Raw genomic sequence first — 19549 nt, 5'->3', positions numbered from 1 at the left:
TTAGACTGGAAATCGTTGGGAAAATAGATAATTTACACTGCTGTAATGGGAGTAAAACAGGAAGAAGCTGCAGTAACCCAGGAGAATCTGATTTCCACATGAGTTGCTCTCTATACAACATAAAATAAATATTTAACAAAGGCCACCAGCAACTTTTCAAACAATGGTCAGGGAAGATTGTGGACAAGAGACTGTTCCCATAGGCAGCTTGGATGAGGCCATTCCAATTTTGGGCGTCAATCAGTTTATAAGAGTGGATATAAGTGATGACATATATCACTTGACCTTAGGGCCAAAGAGTCGCAGACATGATTTAAATAGAAGTGTATTTGTAACATTAAAGTCCATTTCTTTTCCTTGTCATTGTTATGAAATTCCATTGGTGGTTGTTGACTACTCACTTCACTTTGTTTTGCTCCTTTTATTCACAAACTAGTAGGTGACAAAATATTTCTAATACAAAGGTGGGTGATGAATTTAGCATAAGAGCAAAGGCTTCTGACTGGCTGCACAAAAAGATTTTTTACCTTTGTAGTGTTTTGCTCAGTGGTTATTGAATTGTTGCCCTTGACAGATGGATTCACTGTGATCCAGCTGTTTACTTGGAAAGAACAGCTTTGCTTTTAGACCTTTTAAGCATTTCTGGTCAAGAGGCCACACAAAGGAGACTTAGAGAGAGCTATGTTATGCTTCTGCAGTAGAAGACTAGAGACTGCTAGGAGCTAAGGAGACACCAGAAGCAAATCTGTCTTTGGTGAGGTGTTCTGTCCCTTGGATAAACACAGTAGTACATAAGCCCTTCTGACATTGCTAGGGAGCATTAGGAGGTAGGATCTGACATGGACACCTGTCAGCAGTAACAAGAAAGTATTTGCAAAGACTATGTGCTCTGAAATTATTTTATATTGGTGGAGTCTTTCCATTTATTCAATTTGGCCCATTGTCTGCAATTTTTGGATGAGTCCTCCCTGATAAAAATAAATAATTCTGATCTTTGGTTGCTACCTGTTATAAGCTTTATCTCTTTTCAATGAATTCAGCTACTGTTTGCTTCTGAGTCTGCAGAAGAACTGGTGGTGGAATATCTACATGCATTCTCCTGTTTGAATACATTTCAGCAGAACACATTATTTATCAAGTCCTTTGGGATATAAGGGACTAAGACTGTGGAATACATTGTCAGTGCCCCTACTGAGAAACTGAAGAGCTCCAGAGAACATCCTGGACCTCTGCAATTTGGTCACTACACTGTTATTAATTTGTTATTAAATTTATTAAAGTATATTGCATGGGATGTTGCATGGCTTTGAGGTCAAGTGTTTTAAGATTATTCTTGACAATGCCTGGGCAAAATTCAGAGATTATCAAAGTACGCACATCATTCCCAATAGAAATTTCACAGGTGACCAGACAATCTGAAAGGCTGAAGACATTAAGCAAACTATAGATAGTATGTTCTGTGCCAGCTGGCCTCAATGCAAAAAGAAAAAAGTTACAGACATATTACTGATATTTAGATAAATTATGGTGGGGGCAGGGGAAGTATGGCTAATAACAACACAAGTGAACAGACAGAAAATCTTGTATCTGTCTTGTGCCTCCCACATTCCCTAGCTCTTGTGCTATTCTAGGTCTCCTGGCAGTGCTGTTGGATTGCAGAGGGAGTATCCTAAGGCAATATTCCTTGGCTGAGTCATGATTCACTTTGATATCTCATGCTGTGGCTAGTCTGAACTATGGCTTTTCTGGAGCATCAGAGTTCAGTTTCCACATGAAGTAATGACTCAGCTGAGATAGAGGAGGAAACACCTCTCTTGGTGGGCAGATACGGTTCTCTGCAGAGCTGGGAAATATGTTGGAAGAGAGAGCTGGCTGAACATCAGAGTTTATACTCGATTTGCAGATCCCTAAGAAGTTGTTTCCGTAGTGACAATATCAACAAGAATGATTTTAGGGTACTTTCTCCATGTCTGCTTTTAGTGTTCAGATATCGTCAGAAGTCAAAGAGTACAACGGGCATTTTCCAGCGGAAAGGGTTTTTTGTTTGTTCGTTTGTTTGATTTATAGTCCACACTGGCACAAGGGAGATCTTATTTATAACATGGGTCTCCCTGTCTTGCAACTGCTGGCATTTTTAAATCCACAGACCCTGTGGGAGCTGAAGGAACACATCCTGTGAGATCCTTAGTGTGTCTTGTAAATGGTAGTGAGTTGGGAATTTGTCTCTGCACCATGAGGTCTGTGGGCCATATAAGGTAGACACAGCTTAAGGCCTACTCAACTCCAATGAGCACTCACAATCTCCCCAAATTAGGCTCATAATGGGTAAACTGAAATAGCACACGCAGAAGATAATTGTTTTTAAGAAATAAATTTGATAAAAGACAGCACCCTTCATATTTGCTATTATAAACAGTAGATTTTGAAATCAAAATATGGAACCTGATTCTGGGGAGAAAAAATATGGGGTTGTTCTAGCAATAAAACTTTTTTTTTGTGCTAATGTTTGTTGAAGAAACCCTATAGAATAAACACCCACTCTGTCTCCTGACAGTTAAGGACCCGGAGCACAATCAGAAGAATTTTGTTTTAATTTCCAAGAAAACAAGACTGATTGAAACAAGTATAAAAATGTGCAGTTTGAAAGTCTGGAGAACTTTGAGATATTACAAAGTACTAGTGAAACAGAAGTAACAAGGGAAAAAGGGAAAAGACTTATGAGCTTTGGTAGTAGGAAGCCCTAAGATGCAAAACCCTGAAGGTGGTGCTAAAAACCAAACTCTATTATCATGTCTGAACTGGGAGTGCCATCAGTATAGGCTTCTTTTACCAGAGAAGAGAGCTAGGCATCTCCAAAGAGGGACTGAAGTAAAAATATTATTCATACAATGGAGGTGTTTGGCTCTCTTCATTAAATGTAGAAGGAGATCAAAGTTTATCTGCTTATAATTTAAATGTTTATATTTAAGTGGGGAAAACCCAAGGCCTGGTGACCCAGAGCAATGTAGACAGTTCACTAATACCATGTGATACTTGCTTTGTTTAGGACATCATGTAATTATAACTAACGCTGAATGTCAGGAAGAACTTCATTTTTCCTTCTTTAGTCAGAGTAGAGGGGTTCAAAATGTTGGGGATGGGGTTGTGCATTTTCAAACGTGTTTCAAATTTATTTTCAGTTATGACAGTAAATCAGGATTATTTTTTTATAAAGTAAATCAGAATGCATCACATGGCATGTTCTGTAATATAGCAAAATAGATTAAAAATAATAGCTAAAATATATGTCCACTTAAAACCTTTTTAAAATACTTTCACCAGTTATCAAAAAGAATTTACAAATTGTGTGTCCCAAATCAGTTAGCATCAACATTTCCTTTGGTAAAAAAGCTAGAAATGTAAATGATAGACAGAAATAGTACTTACGATTAGTATATAAATTGCCCGTTTGCTATTTTAACATTTTGATTTGAACCATTAATTTAAATGGAAATCAGTGATAACTAAGCAGGAAGGTTAATTAAACTTAACGTCCTGCTTTGGACTGCTTGCTGATATCTATATTTCACATCAGTGGTTTGGGGCTGAATTTCAGTCTCTCCAGTGAACTGTTCCTTGCTCTTATACAACCACTTCCCCCCCCCCCCCCCCCCAAAGTAACTCACCATTGTTAAGTGGTTCCAGCCTAGACCTGAATCTTTATCCTTTCATCAAAAAGCTGATCAAGATTGACTCAGCTCTGAAATGTATGGGTGATAAAATCTGATATCACAAACTGTGCACTGCATGTGTATTTTACATTAAACCACTCAGTAGTGTCTAAGAAAATGAAAATTATTTTTCTTAGTTTCAGCCTGCTGGGCTCTTTCGTGGGTGAATGTATTAGAGCAGAATACCAAATTAGGAATTAAAAGATTTACCAGGTTAAATCACAGAAATCCCACATGGGATGCAAAATGATATGTTGGTTATGTATTGAAGAAGGGGGAAGTAAGGAGAATGAAAAAAGAACCACAATAAAAGTTTAACGAATTAAACTGACAATGCACCATTTAATGTGCATGATAAGAATATATTGATTAAATGGCAAACGAAATAGCAAGAGACTTCACTGCTTATTTTCTTACTCAAGTATGTTTCTTGTCACAAGATTAGAATATGGGCATTACTAAGATCCATTTTCACCTGTTCCGTCAAGAACTGTGGGATGAATTGACCAGTTAATCTTTAAAATGATGAGCATCAACAGTGAGGAATAGTACATACAAGAAAAAAATATATATATTCAGTCATATGAGTACCTACAGTTAATAGTCTGAAGTATATGCGATGGCTATGAAGCTGTAGCTGTCTGAAGACACCACCTCCTCCAGCCATGCCCACCACCTCGTCACCACCCTTTGAATCTGCCAGCTGAGCTGCTTGTGAAAGCACTCCCTAATGTGATTGAATCAAATTGCTAACCTTGCTTGGTTAAAAAAGCCTTGTTATTTGAGCTAACCCAATTTAGTGGGAGTGAATTAGTTTAGGCAATGCTTACACTACCAGCTCAGCAGGCAGATCGGTAGCAGTATGGCATGGATTGGAGACTCTAACCTGACTGGGAGTAATGTTCTTTTAAGCATGGCTACAACTGGAGAGAGAGAGATGTCCACAGCCTAAGGTAGGTGTCAGCTGACAGCTCTTGGAAGCTTTGGTATGGGATTTAGACACAATGGTGTACCATCTAATAGAATCTAATCTCTAGAGAGGGTCAGGAGGAAAGAAATCACGTGTTTTTATGAAGGAATCTCAGCTACCTTTCTGCTAATGCAAACAAGTTCTATTAACTTGCTGGAAAATAGCTAAAAATGAAAACATTGTGAAAGAATAATGAAGATAATCTTGTGTTACTGTCTACACTGGTGACCAGAGAAGATATAGTTGGTATTCAGAGCTAAAGTAATCCTATATTTATCTGTAATACTGAAGCTGTCTAGATACGAAGTACCGAATGCCCTCATTTCTCACTCTAGTCATTCAGAACAGAAGTTGCTGCTTATCTCTTCAGAAATTTGTCCTTTTCATTTGCTTCATAGTTTCATTGATATGCAAAGTAGGAATGGTAACCCTAGCACAAATAGGCATTATACAACAGAGTAGATTTCTTTGTAGGTAAAATAACCCTAAAAGTTGAGGATTGCCTGTAGGGTTTGTTTATACATGTGAGCAAACTCGGATGTCTTGTTTGCTCTGGAAAAGAGATTAAAAAGAAAGAGGGGGAAATGGCATTATTTTTCTTTGTAGAGACATGCTGATCTGTTTTAGAATACAAGGAGGATTCTGGCCTTTTGGACTGGAGTTGGATGACTAACACTGAATAATGGATTGCTGTACTTAGGGTTTATTCACCTACATCTTTATGACCTTTAAGTCTTAATATCCTGTTTTATTTTGGTTTGGATTGGACTTCCTTCTTGGCAGAGTTGTTTTATTGTAATTCCATATATTTTTCAATTTTCATAACTGGCTTGAAGATAACACAGAATACAGCCACTCCCACACAAAAGATGAGTCAGAATTATTTCTGCAAAGCCTGTGACCATTGCCCATCAAGGAAACAGAAAGTATACTGTGCAGATTTTGTGACCAATTAGAGCCAAACAATGCTGGATCAAATTAAAAAATCAGAAGGGCATCTAAATCCATGTCACAAAATATTGTTTTCATTTATGTGGGAGACATGAACACATACAAAATGTGCAAAATATTATGTAAAAAATTCTTCTCTGCCTCAAATACCTTTTCCATTTCAGGGCTGTTTCTGGAATAAGGTAGTCTTAGATAAAATATGCGGTTCGTTGGGCAGGTCTAACAGCTTCACCCATGCTCTGGAGAATCCTCTAGTCCATTCCACAGTGCCTGTTTACCATTCTATCCAGATGCCATCACAAAGTTTGTTCTCTTTTTTTCCAAAAGAGACTCACACTGTGCTGACTTCAGGTTATCAGATATTTAGTTTTATCTGCTGAAAGAGGAGCATTTCCTCCCTTTCCCTTATGTGCCTCTACCCTGGTCTCCCCAGCAAGTGACACATTTCAGAACAACATACAGACTCGTCCTATGCTTCATTTACTCCATCTGGCTGCAAACTCTAGGGACAGAAATGAACTTTGGGACGTGATGAAAGGAATACCATAAAATGTGAACTTACCTTTTCTGTATGTTCAGGTAGAGTGTTTTTTTTTTTTTTTTTTTTTTTTGTTAATTTATTTGTTTTTTGTTGATTTTGTTTGCCCAGTGCCTCAGATGAGATCAGGTCTTTGCTGCAGAATACACTCCCAGGGGACAGCAATAAAAGAGCCTGAGATCTGCCAGAGCATGCTGAGCCAAAAAAAATATAAAGGTAACTCAGAGTTTCTCTGTGTTACAACTATTCAGTCCCTGAGATTTCTATCGTGTTTAAAATCATGAATGTCTCAGAGGTTATTAGGCTTTAGCCAACACAGAAGTGAACCATTAAACTTTGGCCTATGTATTGCTAACTGGCTCTCACATAACACTGGTGGTCTCTCCTTTGATTTGCTTTCCTAACACACACACACACCCCTCTTTAATTTTCCACCTTTCCGGGGATAGGAAAATCCAAGAAGGTTACTTTTACGTAGCTCTCTGCCATCTACAGGCATGAGGTTCATTAATAATGTAGCAGGTGGAAATGAGGACTTTGGGACAAGTTTATTTCTCATCTTAATAAATTGCATCCTTTGGAGGCTGCTGAAGTGGATCTCCCAGTGCTGGAGATCAATAAAGCTTTCTCCTTCTTAGGTTGTTTTTCTTTATAAAATATTTTTGTCAAACACTGACTAGGATGGGCAGGTACTGTGTTTCTGTGAGAAACCATCCTGCGGAGCACTGCTGCCTCCAGCAAAGCTATTGTAGTTAGTTTAAGAGATTAGAGGAAATCCTCTCCATGGAGCATATAAGAAATAGGGGAATAATGGAGGACTGCTCTATTATACACTACTGTGAAATTGCAAAATATTTGGCTAAAATTCTTTGACCTAATGAGTTTCCAAAGGATCAAAGTTTCATCCCCGAAGTACTTAGACACATGATGATGATCAGCATAGTAGAACCATATCAGTACTTCAAGATCTTGCCACAGATTTTAGTTAGTTTATTTGTCTGAGCAACTGACCTAAATAAACTTTGGTTTGCATCACTGCTCTCAAACCACTGTTTCTTTGGTGACTTTTCTGCTGAATACAAGTTATGCTAAACTCAGAGTGAGTGCAGATAAAGACCTGAAGAGAATTTAGTCTTGATCTAATGCAAGGAAAGTAAAGGGAAGTTGGAGTGAAAAGGAAAGAAATCTGTTACTGGATGCTTCATGCTGTTTGACCTTAATTTACTTCCCAGTATAAGATGCTAATAATCAGATGAGTGTAGCTTTGGCAAACTTTCACTGTTTGGGCTGAAACTTTTTGTGCTGTGGATCAGTCTCAAATCTCTCTCCTTCCTTCCTTCCATCGCTCTTTTATTTCAAATAAAACAATTGATTTTAAAGTAAAAGTAAAGCTTTTATTTATATATATTCATATTCTCGTGACTGTTTGTTTGAGAATTTTTAATACCTCCATGCTTTGGAACTAGGAATTAAAAATTCACAGGAGGGAAAGGATGGTTTTTGGTATCAGCAATGTGTTTTTTGTTGTCTGTCTCACGTCAGTATTTCTCTGGAGTGCATGCCTTGGGAAATGCTGAGAAAATTTTTACAATCTTTCCAGAATGTCAGAGCTATATGGACTCTGAACTTTCTATATGGGCAGAGCATGACTTATCTTGGGTGAGAGCAGGAATTTGGCTGAACTTCAGGCATGTTGAATGCCCTTAAAAATCACCTTATTTTGTACCCAAAATGAGTGAGGATTTTTAACGTTAATATTACTGAATGGGATTAATCTCACCTGCTAAATATGTGTATGGTGTAGCCCTCCACAGCTTAAATTTAGGGTCCTTTTGGTAATCAATGGAGAGAAACAGATAAGCTTTGAAGCTGCAACAAGTGAGGTTCAGGCTGGATATTAGGAAGAGGTTCTTCACTTAGCGGGTGGTCAGGCACTGGGATAGGCTCCCCAGGGAGGTGGTCACAGCACTGAGTCTGTCAGCATTCAAGAAGCGTTTGGACAATGCTCTCAGGCACATGGTCTCATTTCTGAGAGTCCATTTCTGGGTTGTCCTTTGGGGAGACCCAGGAGTTGGGCTTGATGATCCTTGTGGGTCCCTTCCAACTCAGAACATTCTATGATTCTAAACTGTACATAGGAGGCACAGGCTTGGACCATAACCTGTCAAGATTATGTTCTACAGGTAGAAGAGTTCCATGTCATGAAAAATAGGTAACTAATGAATGAATTCTCTGTCCTTAATCATGATTCCTTATTTAAGAAATATATACTCTGAAAAAAAAAAGATTAATTTAGATGCAGGCTGCATTTTCAGCAAACTTAAACCACTGACTTGAGGGGTCCTTTATCCATAAAGAATTTTCTCTTGCAAATCAATCTCTTGATTTTATTGATTGTGATTCTGAAATATACAGAACAGCTTACCTAAAATCATTCTTCGAGTTAACATAAAGCTGCAGTAAGTCAAACTGTTCTTTTCTTGATCAGCACTTGTGGATTACACAATGCAAATATTTAAATTAAATACCGAGCTGAACGTATGGGATAAATTTTATCTAAATTTAAATGGTCCTAATATAAAACTCTACTATTAGTCTACTCACTGGAGTCTTCCTTTATAGAAAATGTAGAGAAATAGGGAACAATTTAAGATACATAATTTTGGATGATCTCACTTGTGGTCTGAACTCTACTGGCTGTACTGGATATGTCTCAGAAACAATAGAAGGAGTCTGTGGAAACTAGCTCAGTTTTAGGTGTATACATTTTAATGAAATAACTCTCACCCAAGGTCCTAAAGGACCACCCATGAGGAAGAGGCATTTTCACTGTGCCTTTGAAACATGACTCAACCAATTTCAAACTGAGCAGAGGGCATTTTGGTGAGAGAGTGATTTCAGCCTAATTGAATTTACCTCCTTAAATCCTTGGCTTTACTGGTATGACTGACAATAAATTTCAAAGATATTCAGTAGAAAAGAAAAACATTTTGGTGTCCTTCTGGACCACATCGAATATGCCAATTCCACGTTTTCTAAACAAAAATTGAATTATATCAAGTTCAGTTGCGTACAATTTCATGACCATTCTGTCAATCTGAAACTTCAGCATCACACACCATAACATGCACAATCAGGGTTTTTAGCTTTCACTTCAATCACCACATTCAATAGAGAACAATAACCCAGTTTTTATAGATTCTATTGACTCCTATTCACACAAATTTTAAGGTTTTCTACATCAGAAGACTTCTGCTGTAATACACTGGATTTCCACTGAAATAAAACCAAAGCAATAATGGATACAGCTGATCTCTGTTCGTTGCATTTTATTGGGTTTATTTGGATATTTTTTATTTTGAAATTTCTTGAAACAATAAAAGAAGAGAGCATGTCAGATCTTGGCCAATACATTTTTCATTTGTGTAAATGTTTACATGTCTAAGACAATGTTTATATTGTCTAGATTTTAGCTATTAAATGTAGTCCTCGTAAGAATCTATACTGCTGTAAGACATAGTTATTTGCAACTTTTTAAGGCACTGGACGCTCTGAAATGGGACCTGAGCTAAGACATTGTAAGTGTTGTAAAGGATGGCTTGGAAAATCAGTTTTACAGCATGGAATAATTTTTCAATACTACCCGTTATTAGTTTTCTTTTCTTTTTTTTTTTTTTTTTTAACAGAAGCATTTGCAGTGCCTTTTATGTCTGTTTTCTTCTTCTCCTTCTTCTGTTCTTCTTTTCCCAAACAAATAAGCCAGAGAAGAAAATAGCTTAAATGTACTTTACTGAAAGGTCTGGGATTGCCTGCAACATTCTCATCATTGTGTCATTTTATGTGCTCTTGCTTTGTGAGACAGAGTGCAAAGTCCTTTATAACCTGCTGAAGTTAAGGAAAAAAAATAAAGAAATCTGTAACATTTTCTCTTAACTCAGTTTCATTTCTTGTTTTGTCAGACTGAAGGAAGGAGATTAGGACTGCCCTCTGTATGAGTAGGAGCTTTTCTGCTGAGGCCTGAATGCCTCCTGCCTGTTCATCTGTTTATCCCATGATCACCTTCATCATCCACTACCAAAAAAAACTCGGCAGCCTTCATTGCCTTTATATTAATGGGAAAAGGAAAGACTAAGAACGCATTGCAGTTTTCTCCTAAGACACAAGTTCACTCCATGCTTTAAGGTGGCTGGATGGGAGCCAGTTCTGAGTCAGAGGTCAAGTGATTGGGAACCTATGTGTATTAGTACTGCAGTAATCCACATGTCAGAAACTGGTTTAAAAAATATTCAGATTAGAGACCTATTAGAATTGGAATCGTTTTTGACAATCCTCCTTCTTCTGGAAGGCAGTTTCAGAGTTTCTCTCTGTTGATAGTCTGAAGTTTTCTTCTAATTCCCAGCTTTACAATTTTCTGTCCCAGCACTGATTTTAATTTCAATTGCTTTTCTTTCTCCTTTGTTTATACTTCTACTATGCTCAGGGCTGTCCCTATTCAACAGATTCTTCTAAGCTAATCAAACTGGCTTTCTGCTTTATTAGCTCTCTGCTTACCAAGATGAATACATCTTGTTCCAGAGCAAGGCTAACCCATGTGCTGATGAGGTGAATTTTTCATCTTTTGTCCACTATAAAGGTAGCCAAGAGAAACCAGCATCGATGTAGACATTTCAGTTTTAGACAGCTAGATTTATGTGACACAAATTCCATTCCTGGTGTTGCAAGGCCACATGCTGTGGAAGGTCTTAATACTGTCTAAACATAATGAGTCCATTAACCACAAGATGAGATAAAGCTGGGGAAATCTTAGGCTATTTGAGGCAAAGTAGAAAAGGAAGCCAATAAGAAATGTGGGTGGAAATCAAAGGAATTATGTAACTTGTCAGTGCTTATATAGTGACTTATCTTTATCTCTCAGTGTAGGAATGAAACTCTTCTTTGAAACAAACAAACAAATGTTTTTCATCTCTATTAAGACAGAGTTGCATTCCCAGACTTGTTCTGGGATACATTTCCTTGATAACTGAACAATATGTACTTGAGGAATCAAGAAAGTAGAGGATTCATTTTCTCTACACAGCAAGGAATCGGGAAACATGTTATATCTATTCTTTTTTCATCACAATAGGTTGAACTTTGGCCCATTAAAAAAAAAAAGCTTTCTATATTGTTGTTCGTATCTGTGGAGGAGGCCAATGGATATTCATCTGGGACATCACCATAGATTGCCAAGTCAAAGTGCTCAATGAAGTACAAGCTGTTATACTCAGAATGGCTCTGCTGTGTTTGTGGGAAAATAGCAATGAGGACTTGTAGATTTAAGTCAAAAAAAAGATTGTTTGGTCGTCCTTCCTGAACACCTTGGTGATTTTTCACACTTCCAAAAATCCCTCTGTCAGTGCCTGTCTAAGTTCTATCAGACAGTTTTCTACACACCAAGGTCATGCATTTTCTTCTCTGGCATCAGGCTATTACTTATTTTATTTACTACCTTCTGAAGCAACAGGTAACTCCCTTTCATTGCTTATTTTATTACTTTGGTTCTGCTTTCAGACTTGTTTCCCAGAGACAGCGTAAGTTGGGTGTGCAGCTGCTGGAGTTCAGTGACTGGGTCTTGTCTATAGGTCCATCGCTAACTGTAGGACCCCTCCTCTGGAGCCTGCCTGTGCTACTTGGTGAAGTGCCTTATTAAAGATACCTCAGATGAGAACACACATCACTTACACAGAGACTAGCTTGGGTCTGGAAAGGAAATATAGGTTCATAATGACAGCTCTGTGCTCAAGATAATCACTTCAGCTCATCAGAAGAGCTAACTAAGGGTGCTAAGGGTGGCTTTGCATTCAAGCAAATATACTAGTTCCAGTTCAGGAGTTGTTTTGCAGATAATGTATGAATACTGCACTTGGGATGATCTTCAAACCCAATAGGAATAAAAGGTTCTGATCCAGAGCTACACTTTTCTGCTCACACTCTTTCCTCTAGCCTCTTCCTTATCTATTTTAAGTGTTAAGGACGTAGGTATATTACAGATTCATTGACAACTGGGTAAATTAGATAAGATTATAGTTACAAAAAAAAAAAGTAAGAAACAACAAGAGCTGTTTCCTTCACCCTTCTTTCAGGATTTTGATGCTGCAACCATCAGGGAGCACAAAGAAGTCACTGGTTCTGTATGATTGCATGCATCACAAGATCACATGCATCACCTGTTCACAGCTTTTCTGTTATATCAAGCAATAATATGACAGTCTCCCCTGTGGTTAACCAGCAGTAAGCCATCCTCATCAACAGAAGTGGATGAATTTACACACAGAAGGAGTCCCGTAGAATTATAGAATCATGGAATTGGTTGGGTTGGATGGAACCTTAAAGATAATTTAGTCAAAAACCCCCTGCCATGGGCAGAGACACCTTTCACTAGATCAGGCTGCCTAGGGCTCCAGCTAACCTGGCCTTGAGCACTTCCAGGGATGGGGAATCCACAACTTTTCTTCTTATCCCTTAAGGAAGTACTGTGTGGTCACACATGATGATGAGCAAATTGCATTACAGCGAGGGAGAAACGCAGTGGTTCTGTTTCCAGAAATGTGTTTACATGCGTAGCTTCTGTCTTCATTTCATAGACTGCCAGGTAGGAGTGGATGGGAAATTCACAAATTCTCATCAATGTTTTTAAAATTTTGTCTTATTTCCCATGAGAAATATGAAGGTCCTCAAGCTGTTCACAGCAGTCTTGGTAGGACTTGGATCCTGCTTCATCCTTATCTGTGTTTTGCCTAGTCTCTTGACCAATTTCATTAAGACACACTCAGTTTTGGGTGAGGGTATATAAGTAGTTGTCAGACACAGAGAAAGAAACTCGAAAGACAAAAGGAACAAAATAAATCAAGTGGTGTTTATGAGCAGACATCTGTCTAGCTAGTTGGGTTCAAATCAGTTACCAATGGCAGTGTTGACTGAGGTAACAGAGTCCCTAAGAGCTCCTATGTGATACTGAAGAAAGCAGTAGGTACACCTATGGTCAGGGAAGGAGATGCAGATAACCACTCAAGGAAATCAAATTATTCAAGTAGCTGTTGCAAAACTTTGTTATGCCAGCTGGAGAACACATTTGACTGGTTGTGGTGTAATCCTTTTAAAGGACCTTTCCAAACTGATCTTAAAGCTCTGCTGGAATGGAGCAGCATGTAGTTATCTTTATAATCTCCTATTAGATTCATATTAGCTCTGAAGTGCTGCATGCATCGCAGATGCTTCATACAGGTAATCAACCTGCCTGTGAAGATGAAGAGAAAGTTTCTTGTGCCATATTTTCACTTTGACTAATGCTTATTAAATACATGGTAGTTTAAAAATATTTAATCACAACCGATTATCTGTAGTCTTTAGTTAAAGAAATAATGTTGTTTTCCTAATTCTTTGAGGAAGTCGACAAAGTAAGTGCACAATAAAACCAACAGATAACAGAACAGGGAAAATAATCCGAATCAAGACAAGAATTGCTGGATGAGTTTTACAGGTGATGTTAAATGGGAAATCTTCCAAGAACAGCTGTCCTGTACACAGTGAGTTATCAACTGCATTCAATAGTCTGTGCTTTCATAACTCTGTAGCTGCTACAGTTGCAAAATAAGGTAGAAAAACTTGACCTATAGACACATGATCCACTCATGTCCATATCAAACCCTGATGCAATAGTTCCAACAGAGACTTTCAAAGTCATTATAATGTCAAAATACCCAGACATCCAGAACAATCCTCTAAATGTCAGTAACCTTCAATATTTTACTGTTCATTCATATGGTTCAAGCATCATAATATGGAGAAGAAGAATTGTCATATCATGAAGAATCACTTATAAAGCCAAGCATTTTAACTAGAGTTTGTTTAAGGAATAAAGAAAGAAAGATCATTTCACAGAATTAATAAATAGTGCCAGAGGGATCTGTGATAAACAAATCTGATGTAAGGTTTGAAAGTGAATAAAGCTAGCAAAATTTGCAGATGATCAAGAATTGTTTCAGATCTTCAGAAGGTGTAAATTGGGATATCTTTCTTGAATTGAATGAGTAATACTTAACATAAACCTGTTCTAGAGTAATTTTGAGAGTTTTTGTTAATGTTAGGAAAATTCTGTAAAGTTAGACAACTAGGAAATACAAGAGCTGACAGGGCTTTGGCAAGTATAGTCTACTCCTTGCTGCTAGATTTGTGTAAAATCTATTCTATGATTCTGTTAATGACAAGGGTATATAGAAATGATAAGGACTGTACTTTGGAAGAACCAATTATATTAGTCTTACATCTTCAGGGAATTTCAATTTAATTGAAACCACTGAGAGGAAAGGAAAAAAAAAAAAAAGAAACCTCTACCAAATTTATAATTGGGTGCAGCTGAAGTAAAACATGCACAGAAGCTATTAGGCTATGTTAATAGAAGGAATAAATATAGTACTGAAAGTAAGAAAATGTCATGACATAGATGGAAATCAGTCCTCAGTTTTGCTTACCATTAGTATTTTGACGTCTTAAACTTCAGAGATGGAATTTTCTCTGTTCGCCCTAGCATAGACAGAAAAAAATACATATAGATTTACACATATACTGTTTCAAAGCAGAATCTTGCTTTGTCCAAAATTAAATATCTAGCATTAAGATATAGAAATTGTTCCTTGAGGATACTTACCTCTTCTCGATGGACTGTAAAGAGAGCCTAGGTAGACTGACCTAAACTGTAAGTGTCTAAGATGTAAATGGGGTCAATGCTGTTTAATGTTTTCATTAATGACCTAGGCACAGTGCACTCTCATCAAGTTTGGAGATGATACAAATTTTGAAGGAATGATTATGATATCAAATGGTTGGTTCTGCTGTCATTCAGAGGGAAGGAGACAGGCTGAAGAAATAGGCAGAGAAGAACTTCAAGCTCAACAAAGACAAATGAAAAGTCCGGCACCTGGGGAGGAAAAACCCAGTGTACCAGGATAGGCTGGGGACCAGTTGGTTGGATAGTAGTTTTGCAGAAAAGGACCTGGGACTCTTGGTAAACACCAAGTTGATCCTGATCCACCAATATGTCTTTGTGGCTAAGAAGGCCAGCAGCATCTTGGGTATGAGGAAAAATATTGGAGCACTACAAGGCAGGTGATGTTCTGTATGCAGCCTGGTGAGATGTAGCTGGAGTGCTGTGTCCAGTGCTCACCTGCCCAGTACGAGACAGACATGAACACGACGGAGTGAGTCCAGCAAAGAGTCACAAAGATGATTAAGGAATCAAGGGGAGTATGAGAGAGCTGGGGCTGTTTAGCCCAGAGAAGAGATGGCTCAGGGGGGCTCTTATAAGTGTGTAGAAATATCTGACAGAAGCACGTAAAAAAGATGGAGCTAAACTCCTCTTTCCAGCAATCAAAAAGACAAGAGGCAACAAGCACAAATTGAAATATTGGAAATTCAACTTAACATAATAATACTCTTATAGTTACAGTGGTCAAATACTGGAACAGACTGTCCAGGGAAGTTGTGAAGTCTCAGTCCTTGGAGATTTTCAGAACCTGTTTGGACATGGGTTTTGAATAACCTAAGTTACCTGCTCTAGCTGACCCTGCTTTGAGAGGTGTGGTTGGACTAGACAGTCTTCAGAGGTCCTTACCAACCCCCAATTCCATGAATCCCTGTTATCAATTATTCTTTTTTACAAAAACACATTGTTCTGATTTCTTTCATACACAAGGCCTCATGGAAGTCTAAAAAATTGATAATCTTACTTCATGAAGAAATTTTCAACCACGGGGACTGTGTTTAGGATTCATAGCATCTGCAATATACTGTCTTCTATTTTTGTAATTACACCTTTATCTTCAGTTTAAAAATGGAGTTCTAGTAAAATTCATAGGTTTTCCTCCATGTTATACAGTAAGCAAATAAAATAATAGAGAAAAAAAATCAAAGAACATTCCTCCAGACAGAGAGAGTAGTTTTACTGTGTATTACTAACAGATTTGGGTATTCTTTAATACTGCAATGCCTAAGCTAGGCAGCAAGTTTAATATATTGATTTTTATATCTTTTAAAATCTTTATGATTTGGATGAGGGAATTGAGTGCAACCTCAGTAAGTCTGCAGATGACACCAAGCTGGGGGCAAGTGTTGATCTGCTGGAGGGTAGGAGGGCCCTGCAGAGGGACCTGGACAGGATGGGTCAATGAGCAGAGGCCAATGGGATGAGTTTCAACATGGCTAAGTGCCGGGTCCTGCACTTTGGTCACAACAATCCCATGCAGAGCTACAGGCTTGGGGGAGAGTGGCTGGAAAGCTGTGCAGAAGAAAAGGAGCTGGGGGTTCTGATTAATGCTCACCTGAACATGAGCCGGCAGGGTGCCCAGGTGGCCAAGAAGGCCAACGGCATCCTGGCTGGCAGCAGGAATAGTGTAGCCAGCAAGACCAGGGAGGTGATCGTCCCCCTGTACTCTGCTCTGGTGAGGCCACACCTCAAGTACTGTGTTCAGCTTTGGGTCTGTCACTACAAGAAGAACATCAAGGCCCTGGAACATATCCAGAGAAGGGCTACGAAGCTGGTGAAGGGCCTGGAACACAAGTCCTGTGAGGAGTGGCTGAGGGAACTGGGGTTGTTTAGTCTGGAGAAGAGGAGGCTCAGGGGAGATTTTATTGCTCTCTACAACTACCTGAAAAGAAGGTGTGGGGAGCTGGAGGTTGGCCTCTTCTCGTAGATGACTAGTGATAGGTCGAGAGGAAATGGCGTCAAGTTGTGCCAGGGAAGGCTTGGGTTGGAAATGAGAAGACGTTTCTTCTCAGAAAGAGCAGTCAGGCACTGGAACAGGTTGCCCAGGGAGGTGGTGGCGTCACCATCCCTGGGGGTGTTCAAGAAAAGGTGAGACATGGTTTAGTGGGTGACATTGGGTGGTAGGGGGATGGTTGGACCAGATGATCTTGGAGGTCTTTTCCAACCTTAATGATTCTGTGATTCTATGATTACAACTATTTTCATGAAAAATGACCGTCAGCATTGTATCAGCTGTTTGCTTTAATTTTGTTCTCTGAAGGCAAAAACAACAATTCTCCTAAATAGTGAAAACAATGGATGTTAGAAGAGACTACCTGATTGTACAACCAATGTACATTTTGGAGCACATGACCCACACATCAGTCCACATATTATAACATTGATTGGATCTTTCACAGAATCACAGAATCAGAATCACAGAATCATCTTTCCTCATGGACAATCGTGTTGCAAAGTCCAAGTTGCTGTTTACCAGTTTTTTCAGACAAAAGTGTGGCATTTCTGCCTAGTGCTGTCAAGACATTCCTGTATATCTGGAAATGGCTGGCCAAATTTACATATCCACAATGTAGATGTCAACATATGACCTAGCTGTTATGAATTCCTTTACACTCAAGGGAGAGAAGTTGAATGTTTAAAGTAGACAGCTAAAATAGGTCAGACAAATTGCTTTCTTCCTATGTCTACTTCTCTCTTTATATACTTGACTATATAAAAAGAGACTTAACAATGAGCTCATATATGAGTAAGTGTCTTCTGTGCTCCTAAAATTAGGTGACAAGTCCTAGGTCACTGAAGGGTTGCTTCCCCAACTGTACTTATTTCTTGCTAGCAAGAATCTCAATTGACATGAGAGAGGTTCGCCATGTCCTTTAATATAAAATATGAAACTGGCATGCTACATTCATGATGTTTTAGGAGGGAAATAGTAAAATGCTCTGAATTCTACGCCTTAAATTGAGAGCCTAAAGAAGATAAATAGAGTGTCAATTACATAACTACCTGTTCATTTCTAAGACAAAGATGTCCATCTAGCAAAATTTGTGCCAAAAAACAGCCTTGGAGTCCCTCTTCCCTGGGGAGAACTTGGAAATGCTGAGGGAGTGTTATGTGAGACAAACTGACTGGTAACAGCTGGAGTATTCTCCTTGGCTGCGTCTTTCTTTTGCACTCTTTCATTCTCCATCCATATGTATTCCGCATAAGAGAATTCTCTTCATGCCAACAAGAAGCACTGAGATTACTGTGCAAGGAATGGGTGACTTTGATGCAACATATAGTTTTCAGTCTGCAGAAGTGTGATTGATCTTGCACATTTTCAGAAGCTTTCAGATCTCTGCACCTAGCAGTAGGTCTGATATGCTGCATGGGAAGGATGTGGTGAACAGCCCTGACCAGACTCTAAATTAAGATTAATTAAGTAATGAACTCACAATTGATCACCTCTGGTCTAAGCTTATGTTGGTCAGCTTTGAAATTTATTGCTTTTCTTTCAAACCACTGGCACACATTCAGAGGACCGCAACCAAGAGCCTAGCACATCACATTTTCCTTTCTTTTGAGTGCGTTCTCAGTAACATCACATAACTGCCTTATGCAGTCTCTAAAATCCTCTTTTGTTCATCCTATATGGGTACAACTCTGAGTTACTGTATAACAATTCCATCCATTATTCGATATGATGAGATTTGTTTTATGTATCAATTCTTTTATGCCTACCTGGGAGCAGACATGTCCTGCTTGGAAGGGTCTCACTATCTATTCTTATTGGTCACTGACATCATATTGTACACTCTGCATTTATGGGTTTCTCACAGTGTGATCCACCTCAGCAGGCCTTAGACTTCTGTAATATATAATTCACATATGACCTAGGTGCACCAGAGTTCTTTTTTAGATAGGAGAAAGAAATGGGCGCTTGCAGCTGAGCATGTTACCAGAGCTCTTCCAACCTGCCCTTGAAGGACCTATGATTCTCCACTAAGTAACACAAAGAATCTTCTGTGGCACTGAAAATGTCTGCAGTGGACAGATGAATCTCCTTTTATAGATAATGTGTGACTTTCTTAAGTCATCAGTTGACCTAAACAAGTCATTTGTCTTCCTGTGTTTCAGCTGTGCTTGAAATTACTCCCTGAAGACCTTCAAGGATTTTTTTTTTTTTTTTCCTTGGAGGGTGTAACCTCTGTGCTGTTGGCTATTCTGGCTTCACTGATTTTAATTACGGTAGCAGATGCAGATAAAACAACTGCATGAAGCACCAGCACCTCCAACTTAGTAATAAAATTACAGCATGTGACTAGAAGTGACATCAGAAATCTATATGATAATTCAAGCTTTCCTTCCAAGTCTTGTATTAATATTTTTGTTTCTTCTCCCAGTACTGAATAGAATTGGAAATGTTTTATAGACATTGTCTCTACTTTTCAAAAGTTCATTTTTCTTGTAAAATATAGCCGACTGCACCTAATTGTGAGATAATCTCAGTCTACAACTCAGTTCAGTCTACAACTTCCTCGCGAGGGGGAGTGGAGGGGCAGGCACTGACCTATTCTCCGTAATCTCCATATTCTCCATAA

General features: G+C 38.6%; 1 protein-coding gene across 10 annotated transcripts in view; it reads left to right on the top strand.

The window, feature by feature from the left end:
* The window catches only part of ADCYAP1R1 (ADCYAP receptor type I), a 146365-nt gene that overhangs the window by 11975 nt on the left and 114841 nt on the right, over nt 1-19549 (top strand). The window contains exon 1 of one of the 10 annotated variants that reach the window (XM_040549733.1): nt 4548-4663. The exons of the other annotated variants lie outside the window; for them this stretch is intronic. The gene's annotated coding sequence lies outside the window, so the exon portion shown is untranslated. Of the gene's footprint in view, nt 1-4547; nt 4664-19549 lie in introns of those variants that run through there. 10 annotated transcript variants of the gene reach the window in all.

The sequence above is a fragment of the Cygnus olor genome, chromosome 2 (assembly GCF_009769625.2).
Source record: "Cygnus olor isolate bCygOlo1 chromosome 2, bCygOlo1.pri.v2, whole genome shotgun sequence".
In the NCBI taxonomy this organism is placed as follows: domain Eukaryota; kingdom Metazoa; phylum Chordata; class Aves; order Anseriformes; family Anatidae; genus Cygnus; species Cygnus olor.
This window is presented reverse-complemented; position numbering and strand designations above follow the sequence as displayed.